The sequence below is a fragment of the Antedon bifida genome, chromosome 9, assembly GCF_963402885.1.
Source record: "Antedon bifida chromosome 9, ecAntBifi1.1, whole genome shotgun sequence".
In the NCBI taxonomy this organism is placed as follows: domain Eukaryota; kingdom Metazoa; phylum Echinodermata; class Crinoidea; order Comatulida; family Antedonidae; genus Antedon; species Antedon bifida.
This window is the reverse complement of record NC_136234.1, coordinates 10,480,629-10,494,697: the sequence shown is the minus strand read 5'-3', so window position 1 is coordinate 10,494,697 and position 14,069 is coordinate 10,480,629. Positions and strand designations below refer to the sequence as shown.

General features: G+C 32.3%; 1 protein-coding gene across 2 annotated transcripts in view; it reads left to right on the top strand.

The window, feature by feature from the left end:
* Positions 1-1,307: 1,307 nt before the first annotated feature.
* The window catches only part of LOC144852482 (disheveled-associated activator of morphogenesis 1-like), a 48,280-nt gene continuing 35,518 nt past the window's right edge, over positions 1,308-14,069 (top strand). The window contains exon 1 of one of the 2 annotated variants that reach the window (XM_078710306.1): positions 1,308-1,413. The gene's annotated coding sequence lies outside the window, so the exon portion shown is untranslated. Of the gene's footprint in view, positions 1,414-4,333; positions 4,353-14,069 lie in introns of those variants that run through there. The other variant, XM_078710307.1, reaches the window with a different exon arrangement.

Here is a 14,069-nt window from a genome sequence, read left to right as displayed (position 1 = left end):
TTTTGATTTCTTAATGTATTACAAAAGAAGCCAATTCTCATATTACTAATACTGATTATTTCCTTTCACTTTAAAGTGATCCATGGGGTGTGTGAAAATAGTGATTTTATTTGTAATCACATAGGCCTACTGCTCCTTTTCAACAATCAAAACTATAAATTATTATTACTAATATATATTAATTGTCCATCAGTTCTGGCCTTTGTATTTAATTCTTGTCTAAAATGTCACTGTGCACTCAATCATCCATCTTCTCAATAGTAACACAGTATGATGACAGACTTTCTTATATCTTTCTGAAATAGGGAAAAATATATTAAATTAATAGTCAATTTTTGAACTGTTACATAATCATTTGATTACTTATTATAGTATTTTAAAATACTACAGTATATATTTTTAAATTCAAAACAAAAGTCAATATACTATTTGTAATAAAATGTGTGAAAACCTAGATAGTTCAGTTCAGAAATATGGCAATACAAATAATAATAATTAAGGAGTAGTGAGTATTCAAAAATGTTTACATTAACTAAATATTTTTTAAATAAATATGAAGAACAAAATAAATATGGGGATCAAATTTATAATTATAATTTATATTTATAATTATTATTTTAAAAAAAACCAATATCATCATCAATGTTTTGGTTTAGAATAGTTAGTAGGCCTACCTATGCTTTTATTGTTTTTTAGGCCCCTATAACAATTTTTTATTTCATTACATTTAATTATTTCTGTTAATGTTATTACTGTATTAATAAAACGCCTAATTCTAAAAATTCCCGAACAGCCTTTAGCTTTTTTCTTAATCTTATGATTATTCCATCCATCCATCCAAGCCTTGTTTGATCCATCTTCAAGGCGCCAATATCATTCATCCTCCCAGACTTTTTTTGTATAATATTATAGGCCTAGTTCGGCATTAAAATATGCCTAGGCCTACGCCTACTACTATCTAGGCCCTAGATCGGATTGCACAGAAACGCCCGCCTAAACTACCTTTATCCAACAATTTAATAATTTTGTTAATGTTTACAAAAAAATATATATTCTAAAAACTTACCACTACAATTTACCCGATACAACACGAGAAAATGTCCCGAACAAACACTCAACACGTCACACGTGGATGTGGTTCAATGGTTTTTTATACACTTCCGGGGTATGTGATCGCGTAACTTGCTTGCCGGAATGGCTGCCCATGGAATTTCACTCATGCGCAGTGTATAAGAGATAGGACTTCCATATCTTGCGCCACTTCGTGGCGCTATAGTATCTTTGCCCACCACCACCCATACACTGCCGCCGCGCGCCGAGTAAAAAGATAAACACATTCGTCATCTGGAGATCGTAGTTAAAAAGAGGTGGCATAACTCTAGAAATGTGACAACACGATTTGATGTACTATAGGTGAGTTATGTTTAATTTAACAAAAATGGTATTTAAGACGTTAAATTGCCATACATACGTGTAATCTAAGGCTAGGCCCTAGGCCTAGCTTAGTTAGGCTAGTAAGAAAGGTCTGGCCTTGCGGCCTACTAGGTCTATAGGCCTAGGCCTATACTACTAGTAAGTAGGCTAGGACAGGCTACCTACCTGTGTTGTGTTGATATCTAGACTAGCCTAGCTTCTTTCTAGGCTTTCTAAAAACCTGTAACTTGGGCCTATCTAGTGGCCTAGGCCTAGAGTTTGAGTAGGCTAAGCCCTAGCTAGGGCCAATCAAGACTACTGAAATTAATTTGAGCAAGTTGAGAACTCGTCTGGATGGATCATCAGGGGCTGCATATATATAATATGCTTGCTATTCTCAATACTGTATTTTACTAACCATATGCATCCAAGAAAAAAGAACAACTTACCTGTTGTTACTCACTGCACATACAACAATTTATTCTGTTGAATATATTGCTGCTTAGCCTTTACTTTTTACCTCCATGGTTGGAAGAAGGCAATTTTAAAAAACAAATCTTCCACACAGACGGGCAAAGGTATTAAGGGTTAATTATATACAGGTCGTAGAGTAAGTATGGGTGAATTTTTTGAAAGGTTTATAATAATACCTTAAATATGTTATTAAAATAAAAAAAGTGGTATATAAACTTTGGCCATTAACGGATATATCCGTCAATGTGATGTAATACCACAAGTGTTTCAGTATGATATGGCTACTACTAATCAGTAATCCAATTGGTTGTTTGATTTGATGTGCAATGAACCACAAAAAGATATCACTCTTTACACAATACCATTGTGTTGAAAATTGGGATTATTGTTTTTATTACAGTACAGTACCATGACTTGGCCAACAATTTTGAGGCATTCAATAATTTGTCTTTTGATTCTATTTTACTATTACTGTAGCTTTCATTTTATCTTTTATTTCGGAAAAAAGAATACAGAGTATAAAATTCTCCATAGCTCAAGAACAAATTACAAATGTCTAACATTATTATAAATATAAAGGAAAAAAAAATATATATAAATAAACCGACGCCACATCACGTCACGTGGTTAATACAATAACTTCATCCATCTACCATGTAGATGATGGAAAAGCAAAATGCATTTCGTGGCCATATTGCCTGTCCTCCCCAACCTGCACAACAAAGGCCCTTTTTCTTAAAAATGTTGTCAAAAAAAATTATTTAAAAGCTTAAATGAGTAACATTAACAAAATTTGTATGGTTGTCATACTGACTGTTATTTTTACACTACAAAATACAGTTATTAAACTTGGTTCCCACTATGGCGCACACACGGTGAGCTAATTGGCCAACTCAATTGCGTTGTATGTACACCCTTTAAAGTTGAAATAAGTTTTGATTTAAAGTTGGAACTACTATCTCAAGTAATTATTTTTTTTGGACACAGTATTTCAGATAATAAACACAAAAAACTAATTTGTGAAAATCAATCAATCAATTTGACATTTATTTTCTACAATATAAAAAGCATAGTATGCGCATACCATCTGTTCAATATTTTGTGATCTAAAATATCATTTCGTATTCTATTGTTCATGGTTTCTCTAGCATGCAAAATATTAGTCAGAGATACTAATGATTGTTTAAATATTACACAAATTTAATTGACAGTATCATATTGAGGAGCACATCTACAGTAGGTGGTAGTGCAAGGGGTTTGCGCTCCACTCATTTGGACAGTATCCTATTCAGGAGCACATCTACAGTAAGTGGTAGTGCTACTAGAGGTTTGCTCTCCACTTATTTGCCACCTAAAATGAAATTATGAATTACTTGTTGATTTATATTTAAAAATATCAATGTATGCACTGCCCATGCTATTTATTACTGTAATAAAATAATTATTCTTGAATTTTATTGTTTGACATATTGTGAGTGACTGTATCTTGCATCTATTTTTGTGGTTTGTGCTTTGATTTCTCTGAGCTGGTTATAGTGTCAAACTAGATTTAATAGACAGTTGCCCCGCCTTCCTAATTTCCTTTAAATTGTGTGTAACAGTCAGGGATATCTTGTCTATAAATTGTTATAAAAATTAATTATGCAGAATATTCTTTCAGGTCAAGTCAATTAACATTTAAAATTACAGTATTGTGGTACAGTATGTTGCTAAATGTAGGCCTACTGTGGTATAGGCACACAGTAGCTGTTAACACAATAAATATAATTGATTGATTTGATCTGTAATCTTTTATTTCAATAACAACATCAAAAACAATATAACAAATGCCATGGTTGAATTTGGGTAATCATTCACTCAGTCAGACAAGAAAATATAAAATAACAAAGGTCTCAACCAAAAGAGGACTCCAGCCAGGTATTACTTATATTTTATTCTCCTTTTTGTACTGTAATGGTATTGATAGGGAACTGTGTTGGATTTATGCTATAACTTTTAAATAATTAGGTTAAAAATACAGTACATGGATATTATGGCCGAAAAAGCTAAATCAATATCAGTTTGTAATGAATTCTCAACAATGCATACTTTTAATTTATTTATCATTATTTAAAAATGTCATGATTTGATATGTGTCATGTTACGTTAAACCTAATACTCATTGGTCATGGGCTTTATTTCCTTAACACTAACAGTTATTAAAATAGAATAGACTGTCATTGTCAATAAATTTTTTATTTTCTTTACAATTTTATTTGTATTGGAAATTCGGTATCTTTACAGTAGGCAACAACAGGATATTCAGTGAAAGGATTCCACGCCTGAAAGATTTCTGATTTCCTTGTGCATTCAACTACAACACTATATAATAGAAAGAGAAATACTTTTATTTTTATTGATCAATATTATAAAATATCTTATTACAGTTGTGGAATTTATACTGTATACCTGTACTTAATAATAAGGTAATTCGTTGATTAAATTTGTTTTAGATACTGTCCTTTATACACTTACTTGTTACTGTACAACTTGCGCTTAAAATATTAAATACAGTAGTTGTGACACTGACAGTGTAGGCCTAAATATCCCAAGATACTTTATGTAGTTTTCACACACATTACATACCCTCCTGTGAAATCTTGGTATCACAGTAGCCTAACAATTTGTTTACAGTCACATAATGTACCAGTGTTTGGTAAATTGAACAACTCAAACATACAAAGTCTTAGATTTTCCACAATAAAGGATAGGCCTACAACTTGGTACTGTATAATTGGAAAACGTTGTTGATATGAAAGTTTAAAACAGTACAGTTTTTTATGATGATTTTTGTTGATACAGATGAATTGTGAATAAATTGTAAAAACAAAACTGCGGCACTGTCGTCTAAATTAAAAAGGAAGTTTACAGTAGACAATGATGGCAACACTTTAAACATACATGTCAAGTACCATGCATCCCGTGTGAGGCTTGCTCTTTTTGGCCCAACCTCAAGCTTGTATGTTTGAATGAAAGTGTTGAAATCTCATCTCATTTTTTTTTATTAGGCTAATTGAAATGTGTATTAAAATTAATTTAGGTCTGAACATAGATTCTCACCAGTATTTTCTTTTCTTCTGGATCGCAGATTGTAATTTGTTCCTTCTAATACTTTTAGTGTAAACATAAACTTTGCTGGATGACTGGAAGGCATTTTACAAGTTATGGGTTGCCATACAACTTTAATCCTCAGTAGTATGTAGGAATTTTAAAAAGATGAAACCAATTTCTAAGGTTTCAGCCCCAGAGAAAAACATTTGAATCAGTAGAAGGTTGATGACATTGATAAATAGGTATAACATTGCTAGTGAGCTTTCACATTTGAATGGTAAATGAAAAGAGACGGTCATATATGATTAAACTGTGCATGCGTAAGCCCTGTATATTCCGTTCATTATCGGGACTGTTTTTAGTTGATTTAACATACCTGGGTATTCTTTTAATTAGCAGTGTGTTTACTGTTCAGCTGACACCCTTTAACATAGAGGCCTATTACAATAGCATTCCAACTGAATGAAACAATGCTATCACATGTTGCTTTTAAGCTGTACAATTGTTTAAAAAGTGACCCACCTTTGTCTGTTGATAGGCCAGCTTAATCGTAGTCAAAGGTATGTTGATAACTAGGGACAATAGAGTACCTCAGTAAAACATTTACCATCTAGTGATTGGTTGAAAGAGCAACACATGATTAAGATTCTACTAATAAAAGTAGTAAATAAATTAACAGTAGGTATAGATTTAATGTTTAATTAAACAATATATTGGTTCTGTGCCTAACAAATTTATATTATACTTTGCCTATTTCTGGTTTTAAAACTAAGGGCCTCACTGTGCCTCCAAAATAATCATCATTCCTAAATGTGTTTTTAATGGATGTTGTTCGTCTGGATTTAGCACGACTTTAGAGCCCGTAGTTGACTGACAAATTTGTATGGTACACACTGGTTCTTCGGGACTTTGTAGTGACCTTTCAGATATAGAATATTAAGGATTTTGTAATTTTATGCGAAAATTATAATACGTTCGCGCACAATTAAAATGGCTATTGTTATACTGTAGTTCAGTTTTTGTGAACGGCTGACTAGATTCAAGGATGTTTTTTTTTTTTTATGCCAGCAGCATATTCCAGCCAAGCTTAAAAATTTCACTTTTTACAAATCTAACACTAACATAACAGTATTCTAAACAGCTACTATTACTTATGAATAATAAAGTAGGTAAATTTATTTTTTATGAGTGTCTTCTGATGCAGTAAAGAATACTTGATGAGATAACCACCATATGACAACATGTACAGTATTGTACGTATAAGCAGGTATATTCATTATTGGTTCAAACTAACAGTATGCCCTAAGCTTTCATGTATTTGTATATCTTTTCCGCGACATTTTTTTCTGGTTATACCCTTTCCTTTTAATTTTTAAAAAGAATAGAAAATGTCTGTCCATCTAAAATTAAATAGTGTCAAGCATGTAAATCCACCTATAATACTGTACTTAGTCAAAAAACCTTTATTTTTTACGTGCCGTAGCATAAATAAATATACCTGTAGTACTTCCTTATAATAGAATATCCATCTCTTGGATACTATATTATCATGTCGGATTTCTTTTGTTAAATTAGATAATTATGCAAATTAATTTCATCACCATTGGTTTGCGCTCTGTTGATTATTCATGATAATAAGCAATGTGTGCGATGTAAATTGTATCTTTGTTTCAGAAATAATTTGTTAAACATTGTTACTAGTAAAGAATAATGGGAACATTTGTGGTACAGTGCAGCTAGAGTGTTTGAACTGAAGGAAACATGTCTATACCTTCCCCAACAAAATGAGAGGGCCAAAAGCAATTCATGTTATGTTTTGCTATGGCATATGATTAGGTATCCCAATGAAGCGGATTTTCGTTAAGGCGATTTTAACACGTTCATGAAATTTCAAAAAGTGACATGTCTTTGAAGTTAAAAATAAACTATTTCTTATGTAGCCATGTGAATAAAATTTATATGTCTAGAAAGATCTTGTTTAAGAGTTTATTTATATATATTTTTAATCTATGTTTATTAAATATTTTAATAGAAAACGCGAGTTAAAAAGAGGTACAAAAGCCGGCGAGCCGAAATCCGCGCGCTAAAAATAACTTCGGAAAACACCTACCCATTTTCAAAACACGATCGCTCGGCGACCATAATAGGTGGTGGAGTAATTTTTGTTGCATGTTATCAGGCTTTAAATACTCTTTATTTTGATATGTAAATCGGTTGTTATTATTATGTACATCCACCTCAAATGTCAATTTTTCCGATAAAAATTAAATGTTTGAGTCTTTCTCATTATCAAAATCTGGGGAATTTAGTATTGAATTGAAGCTAATTTATATTTCTGTTTGATAAACTACATTGTTTTATTTGTCTTTGCGTGGTCGTCGTGCGAAGAGACCAACAAGACCAACCACTTAAAAAAATAATCCCTATCGAAAATAAAAGTATTTACCATTTTCCTTGCAGGGGGGGTTTCAGTTCTCAGCTTATTACTAAATTACCGACGCCCAGGCAATTTGCATAGTATGCATGTATTAGCGCGTTAAATTATGATTGGATACCCCCGCAGTGGACTGTTCCATTTTCGGAACAAGTCTTTACTGCACACACGAGGCATGGCGAAGAATGTCGCTTCTCGTGGAATATTTGCTTCGAAACGTCAATTTTACCTATTTATTAAAGTATTTAATAAGTGGAGTATTTATCAAGCTACTATATAAAGCAAGTACGTTAGAAATAAATGTACCAAAGGAATTTAAGAAGCTTTAAATTTGCTATGCAGCGGCCGTAACCCATTCTATGTAGGCGGCCGAAAGGCGCTTTTGACAGGGTTGCCGTTATATGTATACGCTGTATCATGGCCTAAACTTGATTCCGTATTTCAATTTAAAGTGCACCTTACGCTTAGAATATTTGAAAAGGAAATAAAATTAAACATACTAATATATACTATTGAAGTAATTACTTAGTTAAATTTGAAATTCGTCTGCTTTCCTCCCGATATTTCTTCGGCAGAATTTAGTGGTGTTAGGCTTTAGGCCTATAAACTTAACTTGTAGGCGCGGCCGAGTTTACGCCCGGAATGGAATCGAACGCATAATAAGCAAGGGCTTAATTCTAATTTTTAGCGGTTCGAAAATCAATTAAAATAATATTTATGATTATAATTAAAAATTTAAATTCTAGAATTATAAAAAAATGTATACTTACGAAAAATAATATTTAAAAAAAAAGAAACAATAGCCACAGTTTTTTAACACAATATATATTTTTTTACATTTTAACATTTTTTAACAATATTTATGTTGTATTTCAGAAATACCTACCCGTCAATATAAATAATCTTACTAAAATACATATTACATTCTATGCAATGCAAAAAAAAAGAAGTCAATTCATACACTGGTTCAAAAGTTACGAATCATTTAAAGACAGGAACTTTTTGGGCATTTTTGAGACATTTGGAAAAAATTAGCGCAAAAAGCCCTAAGACTAATTTTGGAGGGCGATATCTCAAAAAAAAATTTTGAGGACCCCCCCAAAAAAAATAGTCTTGTACAACTCTGTGGTATCTATGGGTTTAGCAAAAATTAGAACTTTCAAGTTATTAATATAAAAGTTATAACCCTTCAAAAATGGTTCCAAATATAATTGGAAAAAATGCCAATTTTCAACCAAAAATCATTGTTTTTTGGCAACTTCAACGGACGATAACTTTTGAATGGATAATCCGATTTCAATCATTTAAATTGCAAAAGTTTATGTTCAGTAAGTTCCTTTTGATTAACTGAAAGAAAAAGTACCATCATTAATTTGAAATTTTACATTGGGATACCTAATATGATATGAACCTGTACAGTATGTGACTTACCGTATTACAACCAGGGTTTATTGAATTTCTGTTTTATTTTTCCATTTTAATGCTGAACAAGCAAAACCTCAAACTTGCCTGTATTTAACTCTGATATTAGAAAAATAAACATACAGTACCGTACCATTTATTATACTTTCTTTCAAAGTTATACACTTAATTATACAAAGAGCTAAACACCATCTGTTTCTCCTCTGCTGTAACTATTCTTTGCTCCTCAAACCCATGTGATTTTCATTCTACCTTGCTTGGTGCATAATGATGAGCCTTCCTCCACCTACCACACCTAGTAGACAGTATGCTGTATACTGTACCTGTACTGTACATGACATTATTGTCTGGAAAGTCATGGACAGTTCATATATTTATGAATTAGACCTTGCTAGTTCTGTGAAATTAAATTTCATGGATTATATACTAATTTGGATTTGATTAGTACCATAGCATTTCAACTCACCGCTATTTAATTTAGAAAAATCCTTCAAATTTAATGTGTTTTATTTTGAAAGGGAAGCACAAATTGTTTTTGATTATTAGAAAATGTATTAAAATTGATTATGCTTCTATTTTAATACTGTATCTAAATGTGGTATGAGTGCTTAACAGTAGAGTTCTATGCTACAAATTTTTGTTTTTTTTGTGTGTGAACCATAATGTGGTTAGCTTTAGCTCAACACATTGACACCAGAATTCATAATGCAAGGATTAGGTCTAGACAATACTGACACTATACCAGTTGACTCTGGCCATGATCAATTATCACACAGCTTGACGTGGTATAGCAATATAACATTAAGAAAGTTAATAATAATAGTAGTATCTTGACTTTTGCAAATCTAGTGCTGTAGTGTCAGTCTGAACCAGAAAGAAGAAGTATTTTGGAAGATTTAACCTTGATATTTGACAGTTCAGATTTACACTGTAGGCCAAGAAAGTTGTCAGGAAACCCTTGAACCATAGTAGTTTCATCAGTCTACAACAGTCCCAAGACCCTCAATTAGTACATCCTATAGGAAGTTTGTGACTAGGACTGATGCAAGGTCTGTATATACACAGTAAACCAAGGCTAGCTGATTTAATTATTCAATGCCATTACTAAATTTAACAAACTGTCAATTAAATGTTGTTTAATCTATTGGAAATTAAAGTGGAAGACAAACAGTAGGCACACTTTTTATCATCCCATTCCTGACAGTTATAAAGCAGTGCATACAGTTTGGGGTAATAAAAATCCAAATCAAGCACTATCATCAACTGAACCAAAACAAGCATGTTATAAGCACTCATTACAGAACATACAATAAGAAAAACTATCAAAACAAAGCTGGTCTAAGGTACAATTTTTTTAATACTAATAGTAATCTAAAACGTGAATTGTTTGATTTACTGAGTAGTGGTCAAATTCTGCCAGATTTGTTGCTATTCATTGTGTAATGGATGAAAGTGGTTTTTCATAATTTTATTAACTTCCTCAGTGTTTGTTATTCTAGAGGCTGTTTTGCACACTCTTCCTAACTTCTTCTCTCACTGCTAATTCTAAAAACAGTGATTTTGTTATTGCATTCAAACTCTGTTTATTTTAACAAGCAAGATGTTGAAAGACGTCATAACAGTATCATATGTTCACATTTGATTCAATGTTGCTAATTTTAGGTTGTGTAAGAGTTGTTAACCTTCACATATTAATGTTTTTCTTTAGGGCTTATTTTTATGCTGTAAGTGAATTGCTTTAATTTGTCTTGGTAGCAGAAATAATCAATTAATTTTACTATTTAGCTGTACTCATCAGAGTAAACCTTGGTTCTCACTAGAAGGCAACGTAAGCGAATTGACCAATCACAAGTGACAATTCGAATAATCAATCGCTTTTGATTGGTCAATTCCCTGTGTTGTGTTTTAGTGGAAAACAAGCTTTAAAGAATGTGTTGCAACTTTTGCAGTAGACTTGCCTTAAGTCTGTAGCTGTCATGGACTTTTTTAAATTTTGAGTTGTTGAGCACAATATTAAGGTCCTCCTTTTTTTTTTTTTTTTTGGTATTCCATTCTTATAATTTTTGTGTTCCAGCTCTTAAATATTATGTATGAAATGCCATGTGTGCCAAAATATTCATCTTTATTAGAAATATTACTGTATGTTGAAATGCTATCTAGGTTGTACTAACCAAAATGCAAATTGGTTTGTTTTCAACAACCATTTTTCTGTTTGAGTAAAATTTAGCAGAGAAATGCTTGTCTTTGTAGTTGGAAGTCTGATCAGTGTCCATCTATTGTCCTTGACCATACAGTACATTTAAATTAATTAATTGCTTTCCCTTGAGTGTGTGATGTATGGTTTCTATGAACTTGAAATGTATAAAATCAATTGATTGTTTGAAATAATCAACTTTAGGATTTATTGTATGAATTGTTGTTTAATATAGTTTCCAGTATTAAAACTTGTTAAACATGTTCTGCTAGATATCCTCACAAAATAGGGTGACTATATTTGCTGAAATTCTGAAATTTTATTTACCCAAAATGCTTTTCATAATAATTAACAAGTATTTATAGTTACATAATTTAATGGTGGTTTTTCACAATTTAAAGAAAAAAGGTTGTTGATAGTCAGGGTAATTATCAACCATACCCTACATAGAAATTGAATATTCGGGTAGGCTGACAATTCCGATAATTCTACAATTTGAAAACTATCCCGGATTCGCAACATTATCACCAATCATTATAGAATACACAGTAGTAGTTGGAAATTTTAATCTTGTATGCAATGGTGAATTGTTTGCATGGATACAGTGCTTATCTATTTGTACACAGATACCATATCAGGAGTGGTGCCAGTTGGAATAATGATAATGTACAGCTTTCCAATAAGTTATTGTGAAATCTCGGGAAGAAAAACACACCAACAAGAAGCCTTTTTGTTCTGAGATGTTTCGAGTTCTTACTTCGCGCACATGTATTGCCCTGGTATTAATCATAGTAGTCAAATAGCGCGCAACTATTCTATACTCCCGAGAATTCACTAGGTTCGCGTATACGTGTGTGAAAACGTCAGGAGATCAAACCTGGTTACAAGTTGTTACAAGTTGTAACAATAATAACAATAACAAAGACACTAAGGCTAAATATTGGTCGAAAGTAGGAAAATAAATAAATAAAATAAAAAAGGAGTTCCTTATTGAAGCTATATAGTTGTACAGTAATGTCATATGTATAATGCAGTCTTCATTCACAGGAGTTTATTAACATGTGTTTGTAACTTACTTTGATAGTACTGTGCTCACAATTGTAAGTTCTATTCTAATATTATTTTAGGATTATATCCACTCATATGATTAAGCCCTCCTAGAGTTAACAAAAACAAGTCCATAAGAATACATGTTTACATAAACCTAACTATTATAGTTGAACTCTGTGAAAGTTAGCATTCCAGACCTCTGTAATGTGCTAAACACAGCATATAATTATTCCAGATGAGAAAGCAGTTTGCCTTTAATTTGAGGCTTGTGCCAAAATCCAAATCACACTCATAGAGTCATATCTTTCTCTAAGGCCCTGTTTCTGCTGCCAAGAAAATACCGTATTTTATACGGTATTTTTTGAATACCGTATTTTTACCGTATTTTGTTGGCAGCAGAAACTGCGCTCATAAAAAAAATACCGTATTTTCCCCACAAAATTTGTGGATAAAATACGGTATTTACAAATTTATACCGTATTTTTTGTACCCTTTTCTGCTGCCAATAAAAAATACCGTATTTTGTTTGACCTACGACATGAGGTCAACATCGTCTTTTTATTTTCTGTTAGCTGTATAGATATATTTGGCGAAAATGTGGAGCGAAAGACGTCACAGTATTTACTATATAATTCTGTGTGGGGAAGGAGGGTGTGGGGAAGGAGGGGGAGGGGAAGCTAAATGTCCGGCCAACTAAAAGGTAATAAAAGGGACAACCACATTTATAAAGACATTTCTAAAAAAATAAAGCAGGAGTACGGAATAGACTTGTCTCCAAAGCACGTAAACTCAAAGCTAGGAGCCTGCGAAAGCAGTACAACATTGCAAAAGACAATAACTCGGGGAGGAACGAATTTAGTTGTCCCCATTACGATGTTTTCTGTGCTCTCACAACATCCCTATTATCACTAGGGCTAGCCTGTTGAAAGTGAGTAAAACTTCCTTTATTGCGACTTTTAATTATCGACCAAATTAAAATGAATGGCAATTTGGGTAATGTCGTGGTTCGGGAATCCTTAATATTGATTTGCTAGGTTTAGACCATTAAGGTTTGGTTTGTGAAGCCATGTATCCCATGCAACAAAACAATACGCAAGATGAGGCTGCATTTACTCTGTATCATTTATTTTTCTAAACAGGAACAAACCCTGTATAAAACAACGTCATAATTATTATTTTTCCAGCAGTGTAATATAATTTAACAATAAAAACAATCACAAGCAAGCTTACTATAATTATGGTCACTTCACTAATTATCAATTAGTATTACTGTATATAACATTTAACGAACTTATACCTGGATCCAATACACCAATTTCATACTACTAATCACATCAACCTGGTAAGTTATCCAATTAACTTCAACATGGTATGTGATACAACTAACTTCAACATGGTATGTGATACAACTAACTTCAACATGTATGCTATCTAATAAGACAAAGCTGTATATCAAAGAGAAATTAAAAACAGTGAATTCATTGTCGTTACAAATAATGAACGATAACAACTTAACTCGGTTATGCACATGGAGTAATACTGTAAAACATTATGGTTGTATAGAAAATAATTATCTACTCACAGTATTGGCGAGAATCCACACTTAAAAGAAATACAGTATATAACATGTCTTACTCAGACAACAACTAAAACAACTTCTGCAGAACCAACGCTCACGCAGCCTATTCGATATAATCATTCACCTGATATGCAAATACGCCGCGAATACCAGTAGTGAACAATAGCAATGCAATGCAATATATTGCGCCACCAATAATGTAGGTATAAGAAACTTCGGAAGCTTTCCGATCCATTACAATTTCCCCGCTTGGATGCCCTTTTGACCCAAAAGGAGCGAAACAAACAAATTTATTTTTGAAGAGTGGACATGGGTAAACGATATCGATTTTTGTGAACACCTTTTGTAGAACGAGATGATCGCCTTGGAATTACTCCCGAATCATCACGCTCAACATCTATTTGTTTATCAGA